This window comes from Rhinoderma darwinii, unplaced genomic scaffold, assembly GCF_050947455.1.
Source record: "Rhinoderma darwinii isolate aRhiDar2 unplaced genomic scaffold, aRhiDar2.hap1 Scaffold_444, whole genome shotgun sequence".
Classification (NCBI taxonomy): domain Eukaryota; kingdom Metazoa; phylum Chordata; class Amphibia; order Anura; family Rhinodermatidae; genus Rhinoderma; species Rhinoderma darwinii.
In genome coordinates, this window is record NW_027463895.1 from 213,152 (window position 1) to 238,400 (window position 25,249).

General features: G+C 47.4%; 15 non-coding genes across 15 annotated transcripts; all 15 read right to left on the bottom strand.

Annotated features, from left to right (window-relative positions):
• Nucleotides 1-1,157: 1,157 nt before the first annotated feature.
• On the bottom strand, nt 1,158-1,348 carry LOC142715556 (U2 spliceosomal RNA). The gene has a single exon (XR_012870916.1). It is a non-coding gene; the product is annotated as a U2 spliceosomal RNA (small nuclear RNA).
• Nucleotides 1,349-2,632: 1,284 nt separating this feature from the next.
• LOC142715557 (U2 spliceosomal RNA) lies at nt 2,633-2,823 on the bottom strand. Its single transcript, XR_012870917.1, has one exon. It is a non-coding gene; the product is annotated as a U2 spliceosomal RNA (small nuclear RNA).
• A 1,280-nt stretch (nt 2,824-4,103) lies between these two features.
• On the bottom strand, nt 4,104-4,294 carry LOC142715558 (U2 spliceosomal RNA). Its single transcript, XR_012870918.1, has one exon. It is a non-coding gene; the product is annotated as a U2 spliceosomal RNA (small nuclear RNA).
• Nucleotides 4,295-5,582: 1,288 nt separating this feature from the next.
• Nucleotides 5,583-5,773, bottom strand: LOC142715559 (U2 spliceosomal RNA). Its single transcript, XR_012870919.1, has one exon. It is a non-coding gene; the product is annotated as a U2 spliceosomal RNA (small nuclear RNA).
• Nucleotides 5,774-7,061: 1,288 nt separating this feature from the next.
• On the bottom strand, nt 7,062-7,252 carry LOC142715561 (U2 spliceosomal RNA). The gene has a single exon (XR_012870920.1). It is a non-coding gene; the product is annotated as a U2 spliceosomal RNA (small nuclear RNA).
• Nucleotides 7,253-8,540: 1,288 nt separating this feature from the next.
• Nucleotides 8,541-8,731, bottom strand: LOC142715562 (U2 spliceosomal RNA). The gene has a single exon (XR_012870921.1). It is a non-coding gene; the product is annotated as a U2 spliceosomal RNA (small nuclear RNA).
• Nucleotides 8,732-10,023: 1,292 nt separating this feature from the next.
• On the bottom strand, nt 10,024-10,214 carry LOC142715563 (U2 spliceosomal RNA). The gene has a single exon (XR_012870922.1). It is a non-coding gene; the product is annotated as a U2 spliceosomal RNA (small nuclear RNA).
• Nucleotides 10,215-11,510: 1,296 nt separating this feature from the next.
• LOC142715565 (U2 spliceosomal RNA) lies at nt 11,511-11,701 on the bottom strand. Its single transcript, XR_012870924.1, has one exon. It is a non-coding gene; the product is annotated as a U2 spliceosomal RNA (small nuclear RNA).
• A 1,280-nt stretch (nt 11,702-12,981) lies between these two features.
• Nucleotides 12,982-13,172, bottom strand: LOC142715566 (U2 spliceosomal RNA). Its single transcript, XR_012870925.1, has one exon. It is a non-coding gene; the product is annotated as a U2 spliceosomal RNA (small nuclear RNA).
• Nucleotides 13,173-14,464: 1,292 nt separating this feature from the next.
• LOC142715567 (U2 spliceosomal RNA) lies at nt 14,465-14,655 on the bottom strand. Its single transcript, XR_012870926.1, has one exon. It is a non-coding gene; the product is annotated as a U2 spliceosomal RNA (small nuclear RNA).
• Nucleotides 14,656-15,951: 1,296 nt separating this feature from the next.
• Nucleotides 15,952-16,142, bottom strand: LOC142715568 (U2 spliceosomal RNA). Its single transcript, XR_012870927.1, has one exon. It is a non-coding gene; the product is annotated as a U2 spliceosomal RNA (small nuclear RNA).
• A 1,292-nt stretch (nt 16,143-17,434) lies between these two features.
• Nucleotides 17,435-17,625, bottom strand: LOC142715569 (U2 spliceosomal RNA). The gene has a single exon (XR_012870928.1). It is a non-coding gene; the product is annotated as a U2 spliceosomal RNA (small nuclear RNA).
• A 1,296-nt stretch (nt 17,626-18,921) lies between these two features.
• LOC142715570 (U2 spliceosomal RNA) lies at nt 18,922-19,112 on the bottom strand. Its single transcript, XR_012870929.1, has one exon. It is a non-coding gene; the product is annotated as a U2 spliceosomal RNA (small nuclear RNA).
• A 1,272-nt stretch (nt 19,113-20,384) lies between these two features.
• On the bottom strand, nt 20,385-20,575 carry LOC142715572 (U2 spliceosomal RNA). The gene has a single exon (XR_012870930.1). It is a non-coding gene; the product is annotated as a U2 spliceosomal RNA (small nuclear RNA).
• Nucleotides 20,576-21,855: 1,280 nt separating this feature from the next.
• On the bottom strand, nt 21,856-22,046 carry LOC142715459 (U2 spliceosomal RNA). Its single transcript, XR_012870828.1, has one exon. It is a non-coding gene; the product is annotated as a U2 spliceosomal RNA (small nuclear RNA).
• Between the last annotated feature and the right edge of the window lie 3,203 nt (nt 22,047-25,249).

A 25,249-nucleotide genomic window follows, 5' to 3' on the forward strand; every position in this document is an offset into this window, starting at 1 on the left:
ATAAAGGCCGGAGAGGAAGCCAGACAGGATTTGCTTCTTTTGCTTGCACCACAATGGCTGAAAGAGGAGGAATCTACATAAAAACGCCTTCCTGGCAACGCCCAAATGCCCTGCTGCCATGCAGATAAACACTGGCAGCGGCAGCAAGTGCATGCCCACAGCCACCCCTTGTTCCTTCACACCTTGTATCAGCTGTAATCCAGTCCAGTCCAGTGCTGCCTGCTGAGCAGCACTGACCAACACTGCCTGGGCCCAGGCTTTTATCTCTGAGGCCCCATTATGATGTCAGAAAGCTGGCTCTGGAATCCTGAGGGCTCCACTATGACACGTGCAAAGTTCCGTCTGAACTTTATATAAGACGGTGAGGCTCAGTCAGTCACTCAGTGTTGCCTGAGAGGGCAACACTGCAACAGCCGGCCGCCAGGCTGTCTTTTTTTTGCACAGCTAGTTGCCTCCAGGAGGCCACAAGAGGGAGACAAGGGACTGCAAAATGGAAAATAGGCATCCACCAACTTTACAGACAACTTCTCCTTGCTCCTACAACCTCCATCCTTGCACAGTTTGTTATTCTTCTAGGTAACATAGTAACAAATCCAAATTGCTGCTCTCTTTGTAGGCAAGCAAGGCTTTGTTGCAACTGCAATTCTTACTTCTTCTTGAAATGTAGGGACGACAGTACATTCCATCACATCCATCTAGTGTACACAGGTAGGTCCATTGTGGCGGGCAGGCGAGCGGGCGGGCTGCTTTATTGGCTGTTTGCTGTTCCCCTACTCCACTCCACTATTTGACTGTTGTGCTGCATCAATCAATCAATCAATCAATCAATCAATCAATCAATCAATCAATCAATCAATCAGTGGCTGGCTCAGGTGCAGCTCTTTAACTTACCTAAAAGGGAGGGCGGAGAGAAGACAAGGAAGGTGAATGAGGTGTTCCAATGTGAAATGCCGGAAACACAGAAACACAGACGACACACAACAAGAGGTGGCAATCTATTCATTAATTGCATTTAATCAATGAGCTCATTATCACTCATGCATTGTCCAACAGGTGTTGAAATAATGGGATTAAAAGGGGAGATCCCTTCAGAAAGACAGAAACAATAGCAAAGACAAAAAACACTTTTGGAATCTGCTTTTAGTCAACACATAAGGAAAGGGTGCACCGGTCCTGGAAATACTGCAATACCAGGTCAATGCGTGGAGTGGACAGAGCAAGCTCTATTTCCATCTCCCTGTTCTAAAAATCCATTTAATATATGGTCCCCAGATAGGGGACGTATCAGATATTAAACTGATAAGAACAGATACTACACTTGATCTTAGCCAAAAGGCCGAGAAGCGATAACCCGAACGGGCCGCGCGTTGCCCGAGCCTGCCCGATACTGCTGTTCAGCCCTTGCAGCGATTCAGCCTACTTCTAGGCAATTCCATGGGGCCCTGCAGGCTCACACACTCACAGCTACACGGGAGGTGAATAAAGGCCGGAGAGGAAGCCAGACAGGATTTGCTTCTTTTGCTTGCACCACAATGCAGTGCTGAAAGAGGAGGAATCTACATAAAAACGCCTTCCTGGCAACGCCCAAATGCCCTGCTGCCATGCAGATAAACACTGGCAGCGGCAGCAAGTGCATGCCCACAGCCACCCCTTGTTCCTTCACACCTTGTATCAGCTGTAATCCAGTCCAGTCCAGTGCTGCCTGCTGAGCAGCACTGACCAACACTGCCTGGGCCCAGGCTTTTATCTCTGAGGCCCCATTATGATGTCAGAAAGCTGGCTCTGGAATCCTGAGGGCTCCACTATGACACGTGCAAAGTTCCGTCTGAACTTTATATAAGACGGTGAGGCTCAGTCAGTCACTCAGTGTTGCCTGAGAGGGCAACACTGCAACAGCCGGCCGCCAGGCTGTCTTTTTTTTGCACAGCTAGTTGCCTCCAGGAGGCCACAAGAGGGAGACAAGGGACTGCAAAATGGAAAATAGGCATCCACCAACTTTACAGACAACTTCTCCTTGCTCCTACAACCTCCATCCTTGCACAGTTTGTTATTCTTCTAGGTAACATAGTAACAAATCCAAATTGCTGCTCTCTTTGTAGGCAAGCAAGGCTTTGTTGCAACTGCAATTCTTACTTCTTCTTGAAATGTAGGGACGACAGTACATTCCATCACATCCATCTAGTGTACACAGGTAGGTCCATTGTGGCGGGCAGGCGAGCGGGCGGGCTGCTTTATTGGCTGTTTGCTGTTCCCCTACTCCACTCCACTATTTGACTGTTGTGCTGCATCAATCAATCAATCAATCAATCAATCAATCAATCAATCAATCAATCAGTGGCTGGCTCAGGTGCAGCTCTTTAACTTACCTAAAAGGGAGGGCGGAGAGAAGACAAGGAAGGTGAATGAGGTGTTCCAATGTGAAATGCCGGAAACACAGAAACACAGACGACACACAACAAGAGGTGGCAATCTATTCATTAATTGCATTTAATCAATGAGCTCATTATCACTCATGCATTGTCCAACAGGTGTTGAAATAATGGGATTAAAAGGGGAGATCCCTTCAGAAAGACAGAAACAATAGCAAAGACAAAAAACACTTTTGGAATCTGCTTTTAGTCAACACATAAGGAAAGGGTGCACCGGTCCTGGAAATACTGCAATACCAGGTCAATGCGTGGAGTGGACAGAGCAAGCTCTATTTCCATCTCCCTGTTCTAAAAATCCATTTAATATATGGTCCCCAGATAGGGGACGTATCAGATATTAAACTGATAAGAACAGATACTACACTTGATCTTAGCCAAAAGGCCGAGAAGCGATAACCCGAACGGGCCGCGCGTTGCCCGAGCCTGCCCGATACTGCTGTTCAGCCCTTGCAGCGATTCAGCCTACTTCTAGGCAATTCCATGGGGCCCTGCAGGCTCACACACTCACAGCTACACGGGAGGTGAATAAAGGCCGGAGAGGAAGCCAGACAGGATTTGCTTCTTTTGCTTGCACCACAATGCAGTGCTGAAAGAGGAGGAATCTACATAAAAACGCCTTCCTGGCAACGCCCAAATGCCCTGCTGCCATGCAGATAAACACTGGCAGCGGCAGCAAGTGCATGCCCACAGCCACCCCTTGTTCCTTCACACCTTGTATCAGCTGTAATCCAGTCCAGTCCAGTGCTGCCTGCTGAGCAGCACTGACCAACACTGCCTGGGCCCAGGCTTTTATCTCTGAGGCCCCATTATGATGTCAGAAAGCTGGCTCTGGAATCCTGAGGGCTCCACTATGACACGTGCAAAGTTCCGTCTGAACTTTATATAAGACGGTGAGGCTCAGTCAGTCACTCAGTGTTGCCTGAGAGGGCAACACTGCAACAGCCGGCCGCCAGGCTGTCTTTTTTTTGCACAGCTAGTTGCCTCCAGGAGGCCACAAGAGGGAGACAAGGGACTGCAAAATGGAAAATAGGCATCCACCAACTTTACAGACAACTTCTCCTTGCTCCTACAACCTCCATCCTTGCACAGTTTGTTATTCTTCTAGGTAACATAGTAACAAATCCAAATTGCTGCTCTCTTTGTAGGCAAGCAAGGCTTTGTTGCAACTGCAATTCTTACTTCTTCTTGAAATGTAGGGACGACAGTACATTCCATCACATCCATCTAGTGTACACAGGTAGGTCCATTGTGGCGGGCAGGCGAGCGGGCGGGCTGCTTTATTGGCTGTTTGCTGTTCCCCTACTCCACTCCACTATTTGACTGTTGTGCTGCATCAATCAATCAAGCAATCAATCAATCAATCAATCAATCAATCAGTGGCTGGCTCAGGTGCAGCTCTTTAACTTACCTAAAAGGGAGGGCGGAGAGAAGACAAGGAAGGTGAATGAGGTGTTCCAATGTGAAATGCCGGAAACACAGAAACACAGACGACACACAACAAGAGGTGGCAATCTATTCATTAATTGCATTTAATCAATGAGCTCATTATCACTCATGCATTGTCCAACAGGTGTTGAAATAATGGGATTAAAAGGGGAGATCCCTTCAGAAAGACAGAAACAATAGCAAAGACAAAAAACACTTTTGGAATCTGCTTTTAGTCAACACATAAGGAAAGGGTGCACCGGTCCTGGAAATACTGCAATACCAGGTCAATGCGTGGAGTGGACAGAGCAAGCTCTATTTCCATCTCCCTGTTCTAAAAATCCATTTAATATATGGTCCCCAGATAGGGGACGTATCAGATATTAAACTGATAAGAACAGATACTACACTTGATCTTAGCCAAAAGGCCGAGAAGCGATAACCCGAACGGGCCGCGCGTTGCCCGAGCCTGCCCGATACTGCTGTTCAGCCCTTACAGCGATTCAGCCTACTTCTAGGCAATTCCATGGGGCCCTGCAGGCTCACACACTCACAGCTACACGGGAGGTGAATAAAGGCCGGAGAGGAAGCCAGACAGGATTTGCTTCTTTTGCTTGCACCACAATGCAGTGCTGAAAGAGGAGGAATCTACATAAAAACGCCTTCCTGGCAACGCCCAAATGCCCTGCTGCCATGCAGATAAACACTGGCAGCGGCAGCAAGTGCATGCCCACAGCCACCCCTTGTTCCTTCACACCTTGTATCAGCTGTAATCCAGTCCAGTCCAGTGCTGCCTGCTGAGCAGCACTGACCAACACTGCCTGGGCCCAGGCTTTTATCTCTGAGGCCCCATTATGATGTCAGAAAGCTGGCTCTGGAATCCTGAGGGCTCCACTATGACACGTGCAAAGTTCCGTCTGAACTTTATATAAGACGGTGAGGCTCAGTCAGTCACTCAGTGTTGCCTGAGAGGGCAACACTGCAACAGCCGGCCGCCAGGCTGTCTTTTTTTTGCACAGCTAGTTGCCTCCAGGAGGCCACAAGAGGGAGACAAGGGACTGCAAAATGGAAAATAGGCATCCACCAACTTTACAGACAACTTCTCCTTGCTCCTACAACCTCCATCCTTGCACAGTTTGTTATTCTTCTAGGTAACATAGTAACAAATCCAAATTGCTGCTCTCTTTGTAGGCAAGCAAGGCTTTGTTGCAACTGCAATTCTTACTTCTTCTTGAAATGTAGGGACGACAGTACATTCCATCACATCCATCTAGTGTACACAGGTAGGTCCATTGTGGCGGGCAGGCGAGCGGGCGGGCTGCTTTATTGGCTGTTTGCTGTTCCCCTACTCCACTCCACTATTTGACTGTTGTGCTGCATCAATCAATCAATCAATCAATCAATCAATCAATCAATCAATCAATCAATCAGTGGCTGGCTCAGGTGCAGCTCTTTAACTTACCTAAAAGGGAGGGCGGAGAGAAGACAAGGAAGGTGAATGAGGTGTTCCAATGTGAAATGCCGGAAACACAGAAACACAGACGACACACAACAAGAGGTGGCAATCTATTCATTAATTGCATTTAATCAATGAGCTCATTATCACTCATGCATTGTCCAACAGGTGTTGAAATAATGGGATTAAAAGGGGAGATCCCTTCAGAAAGACAGAAACAATAGCAAAGACAAAAAACACTTTTGGAATCTGCTTTTAGTCAACACATAAGGAAAGGGTGCACCGGTCCTGGAAATACTGCAATACCAGGTCAATGCGTGGAGTGGACAGAGCAAGCTCTATTTCCATCTCCCTGTTCTAAAAATCCATTTAATATATGGTCCCCAGATAGGGGACGTATCAGATATTAAACTGATAAGAACAGATACTACACTTGATCTTAGCCAAAAGGCCGAGAAGCGATAACCCGAACGGGCCGCGCGTTGCCCGAGCCTGCCCGATACTGCTGTTCAGCCCTTGCAGCGATTCAGCCTACTTCTAGGCAATTCCATGGGGCCCTGCAGGCTCACACACTCACAGCTACACGGGAGGTGAATAAAGGCCGGAGAGGAAGCCAGACAGGATTTGCTTCTTTTGCTTGCACCACAATGCAGTGCTGAAAGAGGAGGAATCTACATAAAAACGCCTTCCTGGCAACGCCCAAATGCCCTGCTGCCATGCAGATAAACACTGGCAGCGGCAGCAAGTGCATGCCCACAGCCACCCCTTGTTCCTTCACACCTTGTATCAGCTGTAATCCAGTCCAGTCCAGTGCTGCCTGCTGAGCAGCACTGACCAACACTGCCTGGGCCCAGGCTTTTATCTCTGAGGCCCCATTATGATGTCAGAAAGCTGGCTCTGGAATCCTGAGGGCTCCACTATGACACGTGCAAAGTTCCGTCTGAACTTTATATAAGACGGTGAGGCTCAGTCAGTCACTCAGTGTTGCCTGAGAGGGCAACATTGCAACAGCCGGCCGCCAGGCTGTCTTTTTTTTGCACAGCTAGTTGCCTCCAGGAGGCCACAAGAGGGAGACAAGGGACTGCAAAATGGAAAATAGGCATCCACCAACTTTACAGACAACTTCTCCTTGCTCCTACAACCTCCATCCTTGCACAGTTTGTTATTCTTCTAGGTAACATAGTAACAAATCCAAATTGCTGCTCTCTTTGTAGGCAAGCAAGGCTTTGTTGCAACTGCAATTCTTACTTCTTCTTGAAATGTAGGGACGACAGTACATTCCATCACATCCATCTAGTGTACACAGGTAGGTCCATTGTGGCGGGCAGGCGAGCGGGCGGGCTGCTTTATTGGCTGTTTGCTGTTCCCCTACTCCACTCCACTATTTGACTGTTGTGCTGCATCAATCAATCAATCAATCAATCAATCAATCAATCAATCAATCAATCAATCAGTGGCTGGCTCAGGTGCAGCTCTTTAACTTACCTAAAAGGGAGGGCGGAGAGAAGACAAGGAAGGTGAATGAGGTGTTCCAATGTGAAATGCCGGAAACACAGAAACACAGACGACACACAACAAGAGGTGGCAATCTATTCATTAATTGCATTTAATCAATGAGCTCATTATCACTCATGCATTGTTCAACAGGTGTTGAAATAATGGGATTAAAAGGGGAGATCCCTTCAGAAAGACAGAAACAATAGCAAAGACAAAAAACACTTTTGGAATCTGCTTTTAGTCAACACATAAGGAAAGGGTGCACCGGTCCTGGAAATACTGCAATACCAGGTCAATGCGTGGAGTGGACAGAGCAAGCTCTATTTCCATCTCCCTGTTCTAAAAATCCATTTAATATATGGTCCCCAGATAGGGGACGTATCAGATATTAAACTGATAAGAACAGATACTACACTTGATCTTAGCCAAAAGGCCGAGAAGCGATAACCCGAACGGGCCGCGCGTTGCCCGAGCCTGCCCGATACTGCTGTTCAGCCCTTGCAGCGATTCAGCCTACTTCTAGGCAATTCCATGGGGCCCTGCAGGCTCACACACTCACAGCTACACGGGAGGTGAATAAAGGCCGGAGAGGAAGCCAGACAGGATTTGCTTCTTTTGCTTGCACCACAATGCAGTGCTGAAAGAGGAGGAATCTACATAAAAACGCCTTCCTGGCAACGCCCAAATGCCCTGCTGCCATGCAGATAAACACTGGCAGCGGCAGCAAGTGCATGCCCACAGCCACCCCTTGTTCCTTCACACCTTGTATCAGCTGTAATCCAGTCCAGTCCAGTGCTGCCTGCTGAGCAGCACTGACCAACACTGCCTGGGCCCAGGCTTTTATCTCTGAGGCCCCATTATGATGTCAGAAAGCTGGCTCTGGAATCCTGAGGGCTCCACTATGACACGTGCAAAGTTCCGTCTGAACTTTATATAAGACGGTGAGGCTCAGTCAGTCACTCAGTGTTGCCTGAGAGGGCAACACTGCAACAGCCGGCCGCCAGGCTGTCTTTTTTTTGCACAGCTAGTTGCCTCCAGGAGGCCACAAGAGGGAGACAAGGGACTGCAAAATGGAAAATAGGCATCCACCAACTTTACAGACAACTTCTCCTTGCTCCTACAACCTCCATCCTTGCACAGTTTGTTATTCTTCTAGGTAACATAGTAACAAATCCAAATTGCTGCTCTCTTTGTAGGCAAGCAAGGCTTTGTTGCAACTGCAATTCTTACTTCTTCTTGAAATGTAGGGACGACAGTACATTCCATCACATCCATCTAGTGTACACAGGTAGGTCCATTGTGGCGGGCAGGCGAGCGGGCGGGCTGCTTTATTGGCTGTTTGCTGTTCCCCTACTCCACTCCACTATTTGACTGTTGTGCTGCATCAATCAATCAATCAATCAATCAATCAATCAATCAATCAATCAATCAATCAGTGGCTGGCTCAGGTGCAGCTCTTTAACTTACCTAAAAGGGAGGGTGGAGAGAAGACAAGGAAGGTGAATGAGGTGTTCCAATGTGAAATGCCGGAAACACAGAAACACAGACGACACACAACAAGAGGTGGCAATCTATTCATTAATTGCATTTAATCAATGAGCTCATTATCACTCATGCATTGTCCAACAGGTGTTGAAATAATGGGATTAAAAGGGGAGATCCCTTCAGAAAGACAGAAACAATAGCAAAGACAAAAAACACTTTTGGAATCTGCTTTTAGTCAACACATAAGGAAAGGGTGCACCGGTCCTGGAAATACTGCAATACCAGGTCAATGCGTGGAGTGGACAGAGCAAGCTCTATTTCCATCTCCCTGTTCTAAAAATCCATTTAATATATGGTCCCCAGATAGGGGACGTATCAGATATTAAACTGATAAGAACAGATACTACACTTGATCTTAGCCAAAAGGCCGAGAAGCGATAACCCGAACGGGCCGCGCGTTGCCCGAGCCTGCCCGATACTGCTGTTCAGCCCTTGCAGCGATTCAGCCTACTTCTAGGCAATTCCATGGGGCCCTGCAGGCTCACACACTCACAGCTACACGGGAGGTGAATAAAGGCCGGAGAGGAAGCCAGACAGGATTTGCTTCTTTTGCTTGCACCACAATGCAGTGCTGAAAGAGGAGGAATCTACATAAAAACGCCTTCCTGGCAACGCCCAAATGCCCTGCTGCCATGCAGATAAACACTGGCAGCGGCAGCAAGTGCATGCCCACAGCCACCCCTTGTTCCTTCACACCTTGTATCAGCTGTAATCCAGTCCAGTCCAGTGCTGCCTGCTGAGCAGCACTGACCAACACTGCCTGGGCCCAGGCTTTTATCTCTGAGGCCCCATTATGATGTCAGAAAGCTGGCTCTGGAATCCTGAGGGCTCCACTATGACACGTGCAAAGTTCCGTCTGAACTTTATATAAGACGGTGAGGCTCAGTCAGTCACTCAGTGTTGCCTGAGAGGGCAACACTGCAACAGCCGGCCGCCAGGCTGTCTTTTTTTTGCACAGCTAGTTGCCTCCAGGAGGCCACAAGAGGGAGACAAGGGACTGCAAAATGGAAAATAGGCATCCACCAACTTTACAGACAACTTCTCCTTGCTCCTACAACCTCCATCCTTGCACAGTTTGTTATTCTTCTAGGTAACATAGTAACAAATCCAAATTGCTGCTCTCTTTGTAGGCAAGCAAGGCTTTGTTGCAACTGCAATTCTTACTTCTTCTTGAAATGTAGGGACGACAGTACATTCCATCACATCCATCTAGTGTACACAGGTAGGTCCATTGTGGCGGGCAGGCGAGCGGGCGGGCTGCTTTATTGGCTGTTTGCTGTTCCCCTACTCCACTCCACTATTTGACTGTTGTGCTGCATCAATCAATCAATCAATCAATCAATCAATCAATCAATCAATCAATCAATCAATCAGTGGCTGGCTCAGGTGCAGCTCTTTAACTTACCTAAAAGGGAGGGCGGAGAGAAGACAAGGAAGGTGAATGAGGTGTTCCAATGTGAAATGCCGGAAACACAGAAACACAGACGACACACAACAAGAGGTGGCAATCTATTCATTAATTGCATTTAATCAATGAGCTCATTATCACTCATGCATTGTCCAACAGGTGTTGAAATAATGGGATTAAAAGGGGAGATCCCTTCAGAAAGACAGAAACAATAGCAAAGACAAAAAACACTTTTGGAATCTGCTTTTAGTCAACACATAAGGAAAGGGTGCACCGGTCCTGGAAATACTGCAATACCAGGTCAATGCGTGGAGTGGACAGAGCAAGCTCTATTTCCATCTCCCTGTTCTAAAAATCCATTTAATATATGGTCCCCAGATAGGGGACGTATCAGATATTAAACTGATAAGAACAGATACTACACTTGATCTTAGCCAAAAGGCCGAGAAGCGATAACCCGAACGGGCCGCGCGTTGCCCGAGCCTGCCCGATACTGCTGTTCAGCCCTTGCAGCGATTCAGCCTACTTCTAGGCAATTCCATGGGGCCCTGCAGGCTCACACACTCACAGCTACACGGGAGGTGAATAAAGGCCGGAGAGGAAGCCAGACAGGATTTGCTTCTTTTGCTTGCACCACAATGCAGTGCTGAAAGAGGAGGAATCTACATAAAAACGCCTTCCTGGCAACGCCCAAATGCCCTGCTGCCATGCAGATAAACACTGGCAGCGGCAGCAAGTGCATGCCCACAGCCACCCCTTGTTCCTTCACACCTTGTATCAGCTGTAATCCAGTCCAGTCCAGTGCTGCCTGCTGAGCAGCACTGACCAACACTGCCTGGGCCCAGGCTTTTATCTCTGAGGCCCCATTATGATGTCAGAAAGCTGGCTCTGGAATCCTGAGGGCTCCACTATGACACGTGCAAAGTTCCGTCTGAACTTTATATAAGACGGTGAGGCTCAGTCAGTCACTCAGTGTTGCCTGAGAGGGCAACACTGCAACAGCCGGCCGCCAGGCTGTCTTTTTTTTGCACAGCTAGTTGCCTCCAGGAGGCCACAAGAGGGAGACAAGGGACTGCAAAATGGAAAATAGGCATCCACCAACTTTACAGACAACTTCTCCTTGCTCCTACAACCTCCATCCTTGCACAGTTTGTTATTCTTCTAGGTAACATAGTAACAAATCCAAATTGCTGCTCTCTTTGTAGGCAAGCAAGGCTTTGTTGCAACTGCAATTCTTACTTCTTCTTGAAATGTAGGGACGACAGTACATTCCATCACATCCATCTAGTGTACACAGGTAGGTCCATTGTGGCGGGCAGGCGAGCGGGCGGGCTGCTTTATTGGCTGTTTGCTGTTCCCCTACTCCACTCCACTATTTGACTGTTGTGCTGCATCAATCAATCAATCAATCAATCAATCAATCAATCAATCAATCAATCAATCAATCAATCAGTGGCTGGCTCAGGTGCAGCTCTTTAACTTACCTAAAAGGGAGGGCGGAGAGAAGACAAGGAAGGTGAATGAGGTGTTCCAATGTGAAATGCCGGAAACACAGAAACACAGACGACACACAACAAGAGGTGGCAATCTATTCATTAATTGCATTTAATCAATGAGCTCATTATCACTCATGCATTGTCCAACAGGTGTTGAAATAATGGGATTAAAAGGGGAGATCCCTTCAGAAAGACAGAAACAATAGCAAAGACAAAAAACACTTTTGGAATCTGCTTTTAGTCAACACATAAGGAAAGGGTGCACCGGTCCTGGAAATACTGCAATACCAGGTCAATGCGTGGAGTGGACAGAGCAAGCTCTATTTCCATCTCCCTGTTCTAAAAATCCATTTAATATATGGTCCCCAGATAGGGGACGTATCAGATATTAAACTGATAAGAACAGATACTACACTTGATCTTAGCCAAAAGGCCGAGAAGCGATAACCCGAACGGGCCGCGCGTTGCCCGAGCCTGCCCGATACTGCTGTTCAGCCCTTGCAGCGATTCAGCCTACTTCTAGGCAATTCCATGGGGCCCTGCAGGCTCACACACTCACAGCTACACGGGAGGTGAATAAAGGCCGGAGAGGAAGCCAGACAGGATTTGCTTCTTTTGCTTGCACCACAATGCAGTGCTGAAAGAGGAGGAATCTACATAAAAACGCCTTCCTGGCAACGCCCAAATGCCCTGCTGCCATGCAGATAAACACTGGCAGCGGCAGCAAGTGCATGCCCACAGCCACCCCTTGTTCCTTCACACCTTGTATCAGCTGTAATCCAGTCCAGTCCAGTGCTGCCTGCTGAGCAGCACTGACCAACACTGCCTGGGCCCAGGCTTTTATCTCTGAGGCCCCATTATGATGTCAGAAAGCTGGCTCTGGAATCCTGAGGGCTCCACTATGACACGTGCAAAGTTCCGTCTGAACTTTATATAAGACGGTGAGGCTCAGTCAGTCACTCAGTGTTGCCTGAGAGGGCAACACTGCAACAGCCGGCCGCCAGGCTGTCTTTTTTTTGCACAGCTAGTTGCCTCCAGGAGGCCACAAGAGGGAGACAAGGGACTGCAAAATGGAAAATAGGCATCCACCAACTTTACAGACAACTTCTCCTTGCTCCTACAACCTCCATCCTTGCACAGTTTGTTATTCTTCTAGGTAACATAGTAACAAATCCAAATTGCTGCTCTCTTTGTAGGCAAGCAAGGCTTTGTTGCAACTGCAATTCTTACTTCTTCTTGAAATGTAGGGACGACAGTACATTCCATCACATCCATCTAGTGTACACAGGTAGGTCCATTGTGGCGGGCAGGCGAGCGGGCGGGCTGCTTTATTGGCTGTTTGCTGTTCCCCTACTCCACTCCACTATTTGACTGTTGTGCTGCATCAATCAATCAATCAATCAATCAATCAATCAATCAATCAATCAGTGGCTGGCTCAGGTGCAGCTCTTTCACTTACCTAAAAGGGAGGGCGGAGAGAAGACAAGGAAGGTGAATGAGGTGTTCCAATGTGAAATGCCGGAAACACAGAAACACAGACGACACACAACAAGAGGTGGCAATCTATTCATTAATTGCATTTAATCAATGAGCTCATTATCACTCATGCATTGTCCAACAGGTGTTGAAATAATGGGATTAAAAGGGGAGATCCCTTCAGAAAGACAGAAACAATAGCAAAGACAAAAAACACTTTTGGAATCTGCTTTTAGTCAACACATAAGGAAAGGGTGCACCGGTCCTGGAAATACTGCAATACCAGGTCAATGCGTGGAGTGGACAGAGCAAGCTCTATTTCCATCTCCCTGTTCTAAAAATCCATTTAATATATGGTCCCCAGATAGGGGACGTATCAGATATTAAACTGATAAGAACAGATACTACACTTGATCTTAGCCAAAAGGCCGAGAAGCGATAACCCGAACGGGCCGCGCGTTGCCCGAGCCTGCCCGATACTGCTGTTCAGCCCTTGCAGCGATTCAGCCTACTTCTAGGCAATTCCATGGGGCCCTGCAGGCTCACACACTCACAGCTACACGGGAGGTGAATAAAGGCCGGAGAGGAAGCCAGACAGGATTTGCTTCTTTTGCTTGCACCACAATGCAGTGCTGAAAGAGGAGGAATCTACATAAAAACGCCTTCCTGGCAACGCCCAAATGCCCTGCTGCCATGCAGATAAACACTGGCAGCGGCAGCAAGTGCATGCCCACAGCCACCCCTTGTTCCTTCACACCTTGTATCAGCTGTAATCCAGTCCAGTCCAGTGCTGCCTGCTGAGCAGCACTGACCAACACTGCCTGGGCCCAGGCTTTTATCTCTGAGGCCCCATTATGATGTCAGAAAGCTGGCTCTGGAATCCTGAGGGCTCCACTATGACACGTGCAAAGTTCCGTCTGAACTTTATATAAGACGGTGAGGCTCAGTCAGTCACTCAGTGTTGCCTGAGAGGGCAACACTGCAACAGCCGGCCGCCAGGCTGTCTTTTTTTTGCACAGCTAGTTGCCTCCAGGAGGCCACAAGAGGGAGACAAGGGACTGCAAAATGGAAAATAGGCATCCACCAACTTTACAGACAACTTCTCCTTGCTCCTACAACCTCCATCCTTGCACAGTTTGTTATTCTTCTAGGTAACATAGTAACAAATCCAAATTGCTGCTCTCTTTGTAGGCAAGCAAGGCTTTGTTGCAACTGCAATTCTTACTTCTTCTTGAAATGTAAGGACGACAGTACATTCCATCACATCCATCTAGTGTACACAGGTAGGTCCATTGTGGCGGGCAGGCGAGCGGGCGGGCTGCTTTATTGGCTGTTTGCTGTTCCCCTACTCCACTCCACTATTTGACTGTTGTGCTGCATCAATCAATCAATCAATCAATCAATCAATCAATCAATCAATCAATCAATCAATCAGTGGCTGGCTCAGGTGCAGCTCTTTAACTTACCTAAAAGGGAGGGCGGAGAGAAGACAAGGAAGGTGAATGAGGTGTTCCAATGTGAAATGCCGGAAACACAGAAACACAGACGACACACAACAAGAGGTGGCAATCTATTCATTAATTGCATTTAATCAATGAGCTCATTATCACTCATGCATTGTCCAACAGGTGTTGAAATAATGGGATTAAAAGGGGAGATCCCTTCAGAAAGACAGAAACAATAGCAAAGACAAAAAACACTTTTGGAATCTGCTTTTAGTCAACACATAAGGAAAGGGTGCACCGGTCCTGGAAATACTGCAATACCAGGTCAATGCGTGGAGTGGACAGAGCAAGCTCTATTTCCATCTCCCTGTTCTAAAAATCCATTTAATATATGGTCCCCAGATAGGGGACGTATCAGATATTAAACTGATAAGAACAGATACTACACTTGATCTTAGCCAAAAGGCCGAGAAGCGATAACCCGAACGGGCCGCGCGTTGCCCGAGCCTGCCCGATACTGCTGTTCAGCCCTTGCAGCGATTCAGCCTACTTCTAGGCAATTCCATGGGGCCCTGCAGGCTCACACACTCACAGCTACACGGGAGGTGAATAAAGGCCGGAGAGGAAGCCAGACAGGATTTGCTTCTTTTGCTTGCACCACAATGCAGTGCTGAAAGAGGAGGAATCTACATAAAAACGCCTTCCTGGCAACGCCCAAATGCCCTGCTGCCATGCAGATAAACACTGGCAGCGGCAGCAAGTGCATGCCCACAGCCACCCCTTGTTCCTTCACACCTTGTATCAGCTGTAATCCAGTCCAGTCCAGTGCTGCCTGCTGAGCAGCACTGACCAACACTGCCTGGGCCCAGGCTTTTATCTCTGAGGCCCCATTATGATGTCAGAAAGCTGGCTCTGGAATCCTGAGGGCTCCACTATGACACGTGCAAAGTTCCGTCTGAACTTTATATAAGACGGTGAGGCTCAGTCAGTCACTCAGTGTTGCCTGAGAGGGCAACACTGCAACAGCCGGCCGCCAGGCTGTCTTTTTTTTGCACAGCTAGTTGCCTCCAGGAGGCCACAAGAGGGAGACAAGGGACTGCAAAATGGAAAATAGGCATCCACCAACTTTACAGACAACTTCTCCTTGCTCCTACAACCTCCATCCTTGCACAGTTTGTTATTCTTCTAGGTAACATAGTAACAAATCCAAATTGCTGCTCTCTTTGTAGGCAAGCAAGGCTTTGTTGCAACTGCAATTCTTACTTCTTCTTGAAATGTAAGGACGACAGTACATTCCATCACATCCATCTAGTGTACACAGGTAGGTCCATTGTGGCGGGCAGGCGAGCGGGCGGGCTGCTTTATTGGCTGTTTGCTGTTCCCCTACTCCACTCCACTATTTGACTGTTGTGCTGCATCAATCAATCAATCAATCAATCAATCAATCAATCAATCAATCAATCAATCAATCAATCAGTGGCTGGCTCAGGTGCAGCTCTTTAACTTACCTAAAAGGGAGGGCGGAGAGAAGACAAGGAAGGTGAATGAGGTGTTCCAATGTGAAATGCCGGAAACACAGAAACACAGACGACACACAACAAGAGGTGGCAATCTATTCATTAATTGCATTTAATCAATGAGCTCATTATCACTCATGCATTGTCCAACAGGTGTTGAAATAATGGGATTAAAAGGGGAGATCCCTTCAGAAAGACAGAAACAATAGCAAAGACAAAAAACACTTTTGGAATCTGCTTTTAGTCAACACATAAGGAAAGGGTGCACCGGTCCTGGAAATACTGCAATACCAGGTCAATGCGTGGAGTGGACAGAGCAAGCTCTATTTCCATCTCCCTGTTCTAAAAATCCATTTAATATATGGTCCCCAGATAGGGGACGTATCAGATATTAAACTGATAAGAACAGATACTACACTTGATCTTAGCCAAAAGGCCGAGAAGCGATAACCCGAACGGGCCGCGCGTTGCCCGAGCCTGCCCGATACTGCTGTTCAGCCCTTGCAGCGATTCAGCCTACTTCTAGGCAATTCCATGGGGCCCTGCAGGCTCACACACTCACAGCTACACGGGAGGTGAATAAAGGCCGGAGAGGAAGCCAGACAGGATTTGCTTCTTTTGCTTGCACCACAATGCAGTGCTGAAAGAGGAGGAATCTACATAAAAACGCCTTCCTGGCAACGCCCAAATGCCCTGCTGCCATGCAGATAAACACTGGCAGCGGCAGCAAGTGCATGCCCACAGCCACCCCTTGTTCCTTCACACCTTGTATCAGCTGTAATCCAGTCCAGTCCAGTGCTGCCTGCTGAGCAGCACTGACCAACACTGCCTGGGCCCAGGCTTTTATCTCTGAGGCCCCATTATGATGTCAGAAAGCTGGCTCTGGAATCCTGAGGGCTCCACTATGACACGTGCAAAGTTCCGTCTGAACTTTATATAAGACGGTGAGGCTCAGTCAGTCACTCAGTGTTGCCTGAGAGGGCAACACTGCAACAGCCGGCCGCCAGGCTGTCTTTTTTTTGCACAGCTAGTTGCCTCCAGGAGGCCACAAGAGGGAGACAAGGGACTGCAAAATGGAAAATAGGCATCCACCAACTTTACAGACAACTTCTCCTTGCTCCTACAACCTCCATCCTTGCACAGTTTGTTATTCTTCTAGGTAACATAGTAACAAATCCAAATTGCTGCTCTCTTTGTAGGCAAGCAAGGCTTTGTTGCAACTGCAATTCTTACTTCTTCTTGAAATGTAGGGACGACAGTACATTCCATCACATCCATCTAGTGTACACAGGTAGGTCCATTGTGGCGGGCAGGCGAGCGGGCGGGCTGCTTTATTGGCTGTTTGCTGTTCCCCTACTCCACTCCACTATTTGACTGTTGTGCTGCATCAATCAATCAATCAATCAATCAATCAATCAATCAATCAATCAATCAATCAATCAGTGGCTGGCTCAGGTGCAGCTCTTTAACTTACCTAAAAGGGAGGGCGGAGAGAAGACAAGGAAGGTGAATGAGGTGTTCCAATGTGAAATGCCGGAAACACAGAAACACAGACGACACACAACAAGAGGTGGCAATCTATTCATTAATTGCATTTAATCAATGAGCTCATTATCACTCATGCATTGTCCAACAGGTGTTGAAATAATGGGATTAAAAGGGGAGATCCCTTCAGAAAGACAGAAACAATAGCAAAGACAAAAAACACTTTTGGAATCTGCTTTTAGTCAACACATAAGGAAAGGGTGCACCGGTCCTGGAAATACTGCAATACCAGGTCAATGCGTGGAGTGGACAGAGCAAGCTCTATTTCCATCTCCCTGTTCTAAAAATCCATTTAATATATGGTCCCCAGATAGGGGACGTATCAGATATTAAACTGATAAGAACAGATACTACACTTGATCTTAGCCAAAAGGCCGAGAAGCGATAACCCGAACGGGCCGCGCGTTGCCCGAGCCTGCCCGATACTGCTGTTCAGCCCTTGCAGCGATTCAGCCTACTTCTAGGCAATTCCATGGGGCCCTGCAGGCTCACACACTCACAGCTACACGGGAGGTGAATAAAGGCCGGAGAGGAAGCCAGACAGGATTTGCTTCTTTTGCTTGCACCACAATGCAGTGCTGAAAGAGGAGGAATCTACATAAAAACGCCTTCCTGGCAACGCCCAAATGCCCTGCTGCCATGCAGATAAACACTGGCAGCGGCAGCAAGTGCATGCCCACAGCCACCCCTTGTTCCTTCACACCTTGTATCAGCTGTAATCCAGTCCAGTCCAGTGCTGCCTGCTGAGCAGCACTGACCAACACTGCCTGGGCCCAGGCTTTTATCTCTGAGGCCCCATTATGATGTCAGAAAGCTGGCTCTGGAATCCTGAGGGCTCCACTATGACACGTGCAAAGTTCCGTCTGAACTTTATATAAGACGGTGAGGCTCAGTCAGTCACTCAGTGTTGCCTGAGAGGGCAACACTGCAACAGCCGGCCGCCAGGCTGTCTTTTTTTTGCACAGCTAGTTGCCTCCAGGAGGCCACAAGAGGGAGACAAGGGACTGCAAAATGGAAAATAGGCATCCACCAACTTTACAGACAACTTCTCCTTGCTCCTACAACCTCCATCCTTGCACAGTTTGTTATTCTTCTAGGTAACATAGTAACAAATCCAAATTGCTGCTCTCTTTGTAGGCAAGCAAGGCTTTGTTGCAACTGCAATTCTTACTTCTTCTTGAAATGTAGGGACGACAGTACATTCCATCACATCCATCTAGTGTACACAGGTAGGTCCATTGTGGCGGGCAGGCGAGCGGGCGGGCTGCTTTATTGGCTGTTTGCTGTTCCCCTACTCCACTCCACTATTTGACTGTTGTGCTGCATCAATCAATCAATCAATCAATCAATCAATCAATCAATCAATCAATCAATCAATCAATCAGTGGCTGGCTCAGGTGCAGCTCTTTAACTTACCTAAAAGGGAGGGCGGAGAGAAGACAAGGAAGGTGAATGAGGTGTTCCAATGTGAAATGCCGGAAACACAGAAACACAGACGACACACAACAAGAGGTGGCAATCTATTCATTAATTGCATTTAATCAATGAGCTCATTATCACTCATGCATTGTCCAACAGGTGTTGAAATAATGGGATTAAAAGGGGAGATCCCTTCAGAAAGACAGAAACAATAGCAAAGACAAAAAACACTTTTGGAATCTGCTTTTAGTCAACACATAAGGAAAGGGTGCACCGGTCCTGGAAATACTGCAATACCAGGTCAATGCGTGGAGTGGACAGAGCAAGCTCTATTTCCATCTCCCTGTTCTAAAAATCCATTTAATATATGGTCCCCAGATAGGGGACGTATCAGATATTAAACTGATAAGAACAGATACTACACTTGATCTTAGCCAAAAGGCCGAGAAGCGATAACCCGAACGGGCCACGCGTTGCCCGAGCCTGCCCGATACTGCTGTTCAGCCCTTGCAGCGATTCAGCCTACTTCTAGGCAATTCCATGGGGCCCTGCAGGCTCACACACTCACAGCTACACGGGAGGTGAATAAAGGCCGGAGAGGAAGCCAGACAGGATTTGCTTCTTTTGCTTGCACCACAATGCAGTGCTGAAAGAGGAGGAATCTACATAAAAACGCCTTCCTGGCAACGCCCAAATGCCCTGCTGCCATGCAGATAAACACTGGCAGCGGCAGCAAGTGCATGCCCACAGCCACCCCTTGTTCCTTCACACCTTGTATCAGCTGTAATCCAGTCCAGTCCAGTGCTGCCTGCTGAGCAGCACTGACCAACACTGCCTGGGCCCAGGCTATTATCTCTGAGGCCCCATTATGATGTCAGAAAGCTGGCTCTGGAATCCTGAGGGCTCCACTATGACACGTGCAAAGTTCCGTCTGAACTTTATATAAGACGGTGAGGCTCAGTCAGTCACTCAGTGTTGCCTGAGAGGGCAACACTGCAACAGCCGGCCGCCAGGCTGTCTTTTTTTTGCACAGCTAGTTGCCTCCAGGAGGCCACAAGAGGGAGACAAGGGACTGCAAAATGGAAAATAGGCATCCACCAACTTTACAGACAACTTCTCCTTGCTCCTACAACCTCCATCCTTGCACAGTTTGTTATTCTTCTAGGTAACATAGTAACAAATCCAAATTGCTGCTCTCTTTGTAGGCAAGCAAGGCTTTGTTGCAACTGCAATTCTTACTTCTTCTTGAAATGTAGGGACGACAGTACATTCCATCACATCCATCTAGTGTACACAGGTAGGTCCATTGTGGCGGGCAGGCGAGCGGGCGGGCTGCTTTATTGGCTGTTTGCTGTTCCCCTACTCCACTCCACTATTTGACTGTTGTGCTGCATCAATCAATCAATCAATCAATCAATCAATCAATCAGTGGCTGGCTCAGGTGCAGCTCTTTAACTTACCTAAAAGGGAGGGCGGAGAGAAGACAAGGAAGGTGAATGAGGTGTTCCAATGTGAAATGCCGGAAACACAGAAACACAGACGACACACAACAAGAGGTGGCAATCTATTCATTAATTGCATTTAATCAATGAGCTCATTATCACTCATGCATTGTCCAACAGGTGTTGAAATAATGGGATTAAAAGGGGAGATCCCTTCAGAAAGACAGAAACAATAGCAAAGACAAAAAACACTTTTGGAATCTGCTTTTAGTCAACACATAAGGAAAGGGTGCACCGGTCCTGGAAATACTGCAATACCAGGTCAATGCGTGGAGTGGACAGAGCAAGCTCTATTTCCATCTCCCTGTTCTAAAAATCCATTTAATATATGGTCCCCAGATAGGGGACGTATCAGATATTAAACTGATAAGAACAGATACTACACTTGATCTTAGCCAAAAGGCCGAGAAGCGATAACCCGAACGGGCCGCGCGTTGCCCGAGCCTGCCCGATACTGCTGTTCAGCCCTTGCAGCGATTCAGCCTACTTCTAGGCAATTCCATGGGGCCCTGCAGGCTCACACACTCACAGCTACACGGGAGGTGAATAAAGGCCGGAGAGGAAGCCAGACAGGATTTGCTTCTTTTGCTTGCACCACAATGCAGTGCTGAAAGAGGAGGAATCTACATAAAAACGCCTTCCTGGCAACGCCCAAATGCCCTGCTGCCATGCAGATAAACACTGGCAGCGGCAGCAAGTGCATGCCCACAGCCACCCCTTGTTCCTTCACACCTTGTATCAGCTGTAATCCAGTCCAGTCCAGTGCTGCCTGCTGAGCAGCACTGACCAACACTGCCTGGGCCCAGGCTTTTATCTCTGAGGCCCCATTATGATGTCAGAAAGCTGGCTCTGGAATCCTGAGGGCTCCACTATGACACGTGCAAAGTTCCGTCTGAACTTTATATAAGACGGTGAGGCTCAGTCAGTCACTCAGTGTTGCCTGAGAGGGCAACACTGCAACAGCCGGCCGCCAGGCTGTCTTTTTTTTGCACAGCTAGTTGCCTCCAGGAGGCCACAAGAGGGAGACAAGGGACTGCAAAATGGAAAATAGGCATCCACCAACTTTACAGACAACTTCTCCTTGCTCCTACAACCTCCATCCTTGCACAGTTTGTTATTCTTCTAGGTAACATAGTAACAAATCCAAATTGCTGCTCTCTTTGTAGGCAAGCAAGGCTTTGTTGCAACTGCAATTCTTACTTCTTCTTGAAATGTAGGGACGACAGTACATTCCATCACATCCATCTAGTGTACACAGGTAGGTCCATTGTGGCGGGCAGGCGAGCGGGCGGGCTGCTTTATTGGCTGTTTGCTGTTCCCCTACTCCACTCCACTATTTGACTGTTGTGCTGCATCAATCAATCAATCAATCAATCAATCAATCAATCAATCAATCAGTGGCTGGCTCAGGTGCAGCTCTTTAACTTACCTAAAAGGGAGGGCGGAGAGAAGACAAGGAAGGTGAATGAGGTGTTCCAATGTGAAATGCCGGAAACACAGAAACACAGACGACACACAACAAGAGGTGGCAATCTATTCATTAATTGCATTTAATCAATGAGCTCATTATCACTCATGCATTGTCCAACAGGTGTTGAAATAATGGGATTAAAAGGGGAGATCCCTTCAGAAAGACAGAAACAATAGCAAAGACAAAAAACACTTTTGGAATCTGCTTTTAGTCAACACATAAGGAAAGGGTGCACCGGTCCTGGAAATACTGCAATACCAGGTCAATGCGTGGAGTGGACAGAGCAAGCTCTATTTTCATCTCCCTGTTCTAAAAATCCATTTAATATATGGTCCCCAGATAGGGGACGTATCAGATATTAAACTGATAAGAACAGATACTACACTTGATCTTAGCCAAAAGGCCGAGAAGCGATAACCCGAACGGGCCGCGCGTTGCCCGAGCCTGCCCGATACTGCTGTTCAGCCCTTGCAGCGATTCAGCCTACTTCTAGGCAATTCCATGGGGCCCTGCAGGCTCACACACTCACAGCTACACGGGAGGTGAATAAAGGCCGGAGAGGAAGCCAGACAGGATTTGCTTCTTTTGCTTGCACCACAATGCAGTGCTGAAAGAGGAGGAATCTACATAAAAACGCCTTCCTGGCAACGCCCAAATGCCCTGCTGCCATGCAGATAAACACTGGCAGCGGCAGCAAGTGCATGCCCACAGCCACCCCTTGTTCCTTCACACCTTGTATCAGCTGTAATCCAGTCCAGTCCAGTGCTGCCTGCTGAGCAGCACTGACCAACACTGCCTGGGCCCAGGCTTTTATCTCTGAGGCCCCATTATGATGTCAGAAAGCTGGCTCTGGAATCCTGAGGGCTCCACTATGACACGTGCAAAGTTCCGTCTGAACTTTATATAAGACGGTGAGGCTCAGTCAGTCACTCAGTGTTGCCTGAGAGGGCAACACTGCAACAGCCGGCCGCCAGGCTGTCTTTTTTTTGCACAGCTAGTTGCCTCCAGGAGGCCACAAGAGGGAGACAAGGGACTGCAAAATGGAAAATAGGCATCCACCAACTTTACAGACAACTTCTCCTTGCTCCTACAACCTCCATCCTTGCACAGTTTGTTATTCTTCTAGGTAACATAGTAACAAATCCAAATTGCTGCTCTCTTTGTAGGCAAGCAAGGCTTTGTTGCAACTGCAATTCTTACTTCTTCTTGAAATGTAGGGACGACAGTACATTCCATCACATCCATCTAGTGTACACAGGTAGGTCCATTGTGGCGGGCAGGCGAGCGGGCGGGCTGCTTTATTGGCTGTTTGCTGTTCCCCTACTCCACTCCACTATTTGACTATTGTGCTGCATCAATCAATCAATCAATCGGGGGGTGTGTCCGGATGCCGAGGAGAGCGGTCACATAAGTCTGAGCTCCTCTCCTAGCCTCAGATAAAGCGGCTCATAACCACCCTTAAAGGTCGGATACCGACACAAAAATATACCTGGAGATTCCTGAAGTAGCCACAAAGCAGCAGGGATGGTGAGAGGAAGATCTAAACCGGCTGCCCCGGTTAAACTCACGTCCTTCTATCCCCCGGCGGGAAACTCACAAAATGGCGCCGGCCACACTCTGCAGGAAAACGCTCCGGTCCTAGGAGCTCCTATCCTCTCCCAGGCAGCACATTGCACAGCAGGCAGTCCAAGTGGGGAAGGAACTTCAAGCACACCAGACAAGCTGTATGCACTGGATTTCAGGTCAGTCTCTCTCCCTCCTAGTCTGCCCAATCTGGGGAAATCTAGGGAAAGCAGCCCGTCTGAGGAATCAGCCATCACCTTATCTAATATGAGGAGTCTATTGTCAGAATTAAGGACATCCATGCAAAACGATTTCCAAACTGCCTTTACCACACTGTCTAAGGACATTAGAGATATTGGTGATCGCACAGCTCATCTTGAAACAAAAATGGATGAATTTTCCTCTGCTTTTAATACTTTAGTGGACGCTCAAAATGAGACAGATGAAGACATGCTAGCAGTAAAATTAAAATTGGCTGACTTGGAAGACCGCTCCAGAAGGAACAACATTCGTTTCCGCGGTATACCGGAATCCATCATGCCAGCGCAGCTCAGAGAGTTCCTGATTGATTATTTTTCTGCTTTAATCCCAGAGGCGGATCAAAGAGATTTGATGATTGATAGAGTACACAGATTGCCAAAACCCAAACATCTACCGCAAACAACGCCAAGAGATGTTCTGGCAAGAATCCATTTTTATCAAACAAAAGAGGCCATCTTGAAGTCGGCGTTTAAAAATAACGACATCCCTGAGCGGTTTGTGGGCATCTTGTTGTACGCAGATTTATCACCAACCACGATGAATCGCAGAAGAGAATTTGCGCCTTTCACAAAGCATCTACGTGACCAAGAAATTCCCTATAAATGGGGTTACCCGGTCAAGCTCCTCATCACGAAAAATGGAGCCAGCCATGTCCTTCACACACCCAAAGAAGCAGCGTCTCTTCTAGCAAAATGGTTTCCCGACTTTCAGCCTCGAGATCATCAAATGATGGCGAAAAAGAAACCACCGGTATTATCCCAGGAATGGACACAGGTTGGATCTCCTAAGAATCCCTGAATTCAATCTGATTGAATATAGAGGAGAATGACCCAGCAAGAATTTTGGACTCCCTGTTGAATCCAGAATAAGGAACTCACGGTGTTGTCTGATATCCTTTTTTTTTTCTTTTTGATAATCTTATTGCTGCAGGTTGTACTGTGCCTTTAAATAACCATGTGGGCTAGGAAGGCACTTATGTTACACGTGTTGTGTCTCTTCCCCCCCCCCATGAGGCCAACTTCCTTTACAAGGAGTTGGCTAGATATATTTGAACATATTTTCATATGTGTTCTCAGGTTTTTATGTTACAAGGTATCACTACTGATTGATAAGAAAAATACGTTATGTACATATAGTCTTTCTTGTCGGGGAATAACGGAGATAAGTGGTCCTCACTCACATAATATTACTCACGTAGGGGAGATATTTAGAGATCAGGTATGCTACAAGAGTACACAGTATCGATCTTTCTTAGGGTATAATGGTCTTTAAAATATCATCTTTGAATGTGAAGGGCCTTAATAGTCCATTCAAACGCTCTCTCATGTGGAAAGAGTGTAAAATGCTGAAATGTGATGTGTTATGTGCACAAGAGACACACCTCTTGGAGAAAGACATCCACAGGCTTAAAAATGCACAGTTCCCCCATATTTTTTGTACCCCAAACTTAGGCAAGAAAAAGGGGACGTTGATTGCTATCAAAAATTCTTTGGCCTTTCAACTTATACAAGTAACTTATGATAAATGTGATAGGTTTGTAATCATACAGTGCCTTATTAACAATGAGAAATACACCTTGGTCTCACTATACGCTCCTAATAAGCATCAAGGCAGATTTCTCAAACGTCTACTTAAACGAATTGAGAATAATAAATTTGGTTCCCTAATACTATGTGGGGACTTCAATAGAGTACTGACTCCTCAATTAGATAAGAGTAGGAGCAAACCAAAAGAAAAAAACACAGATATCTATAACATTTTATTCAGGGGAAATCTCTATGACACATGGAGAAC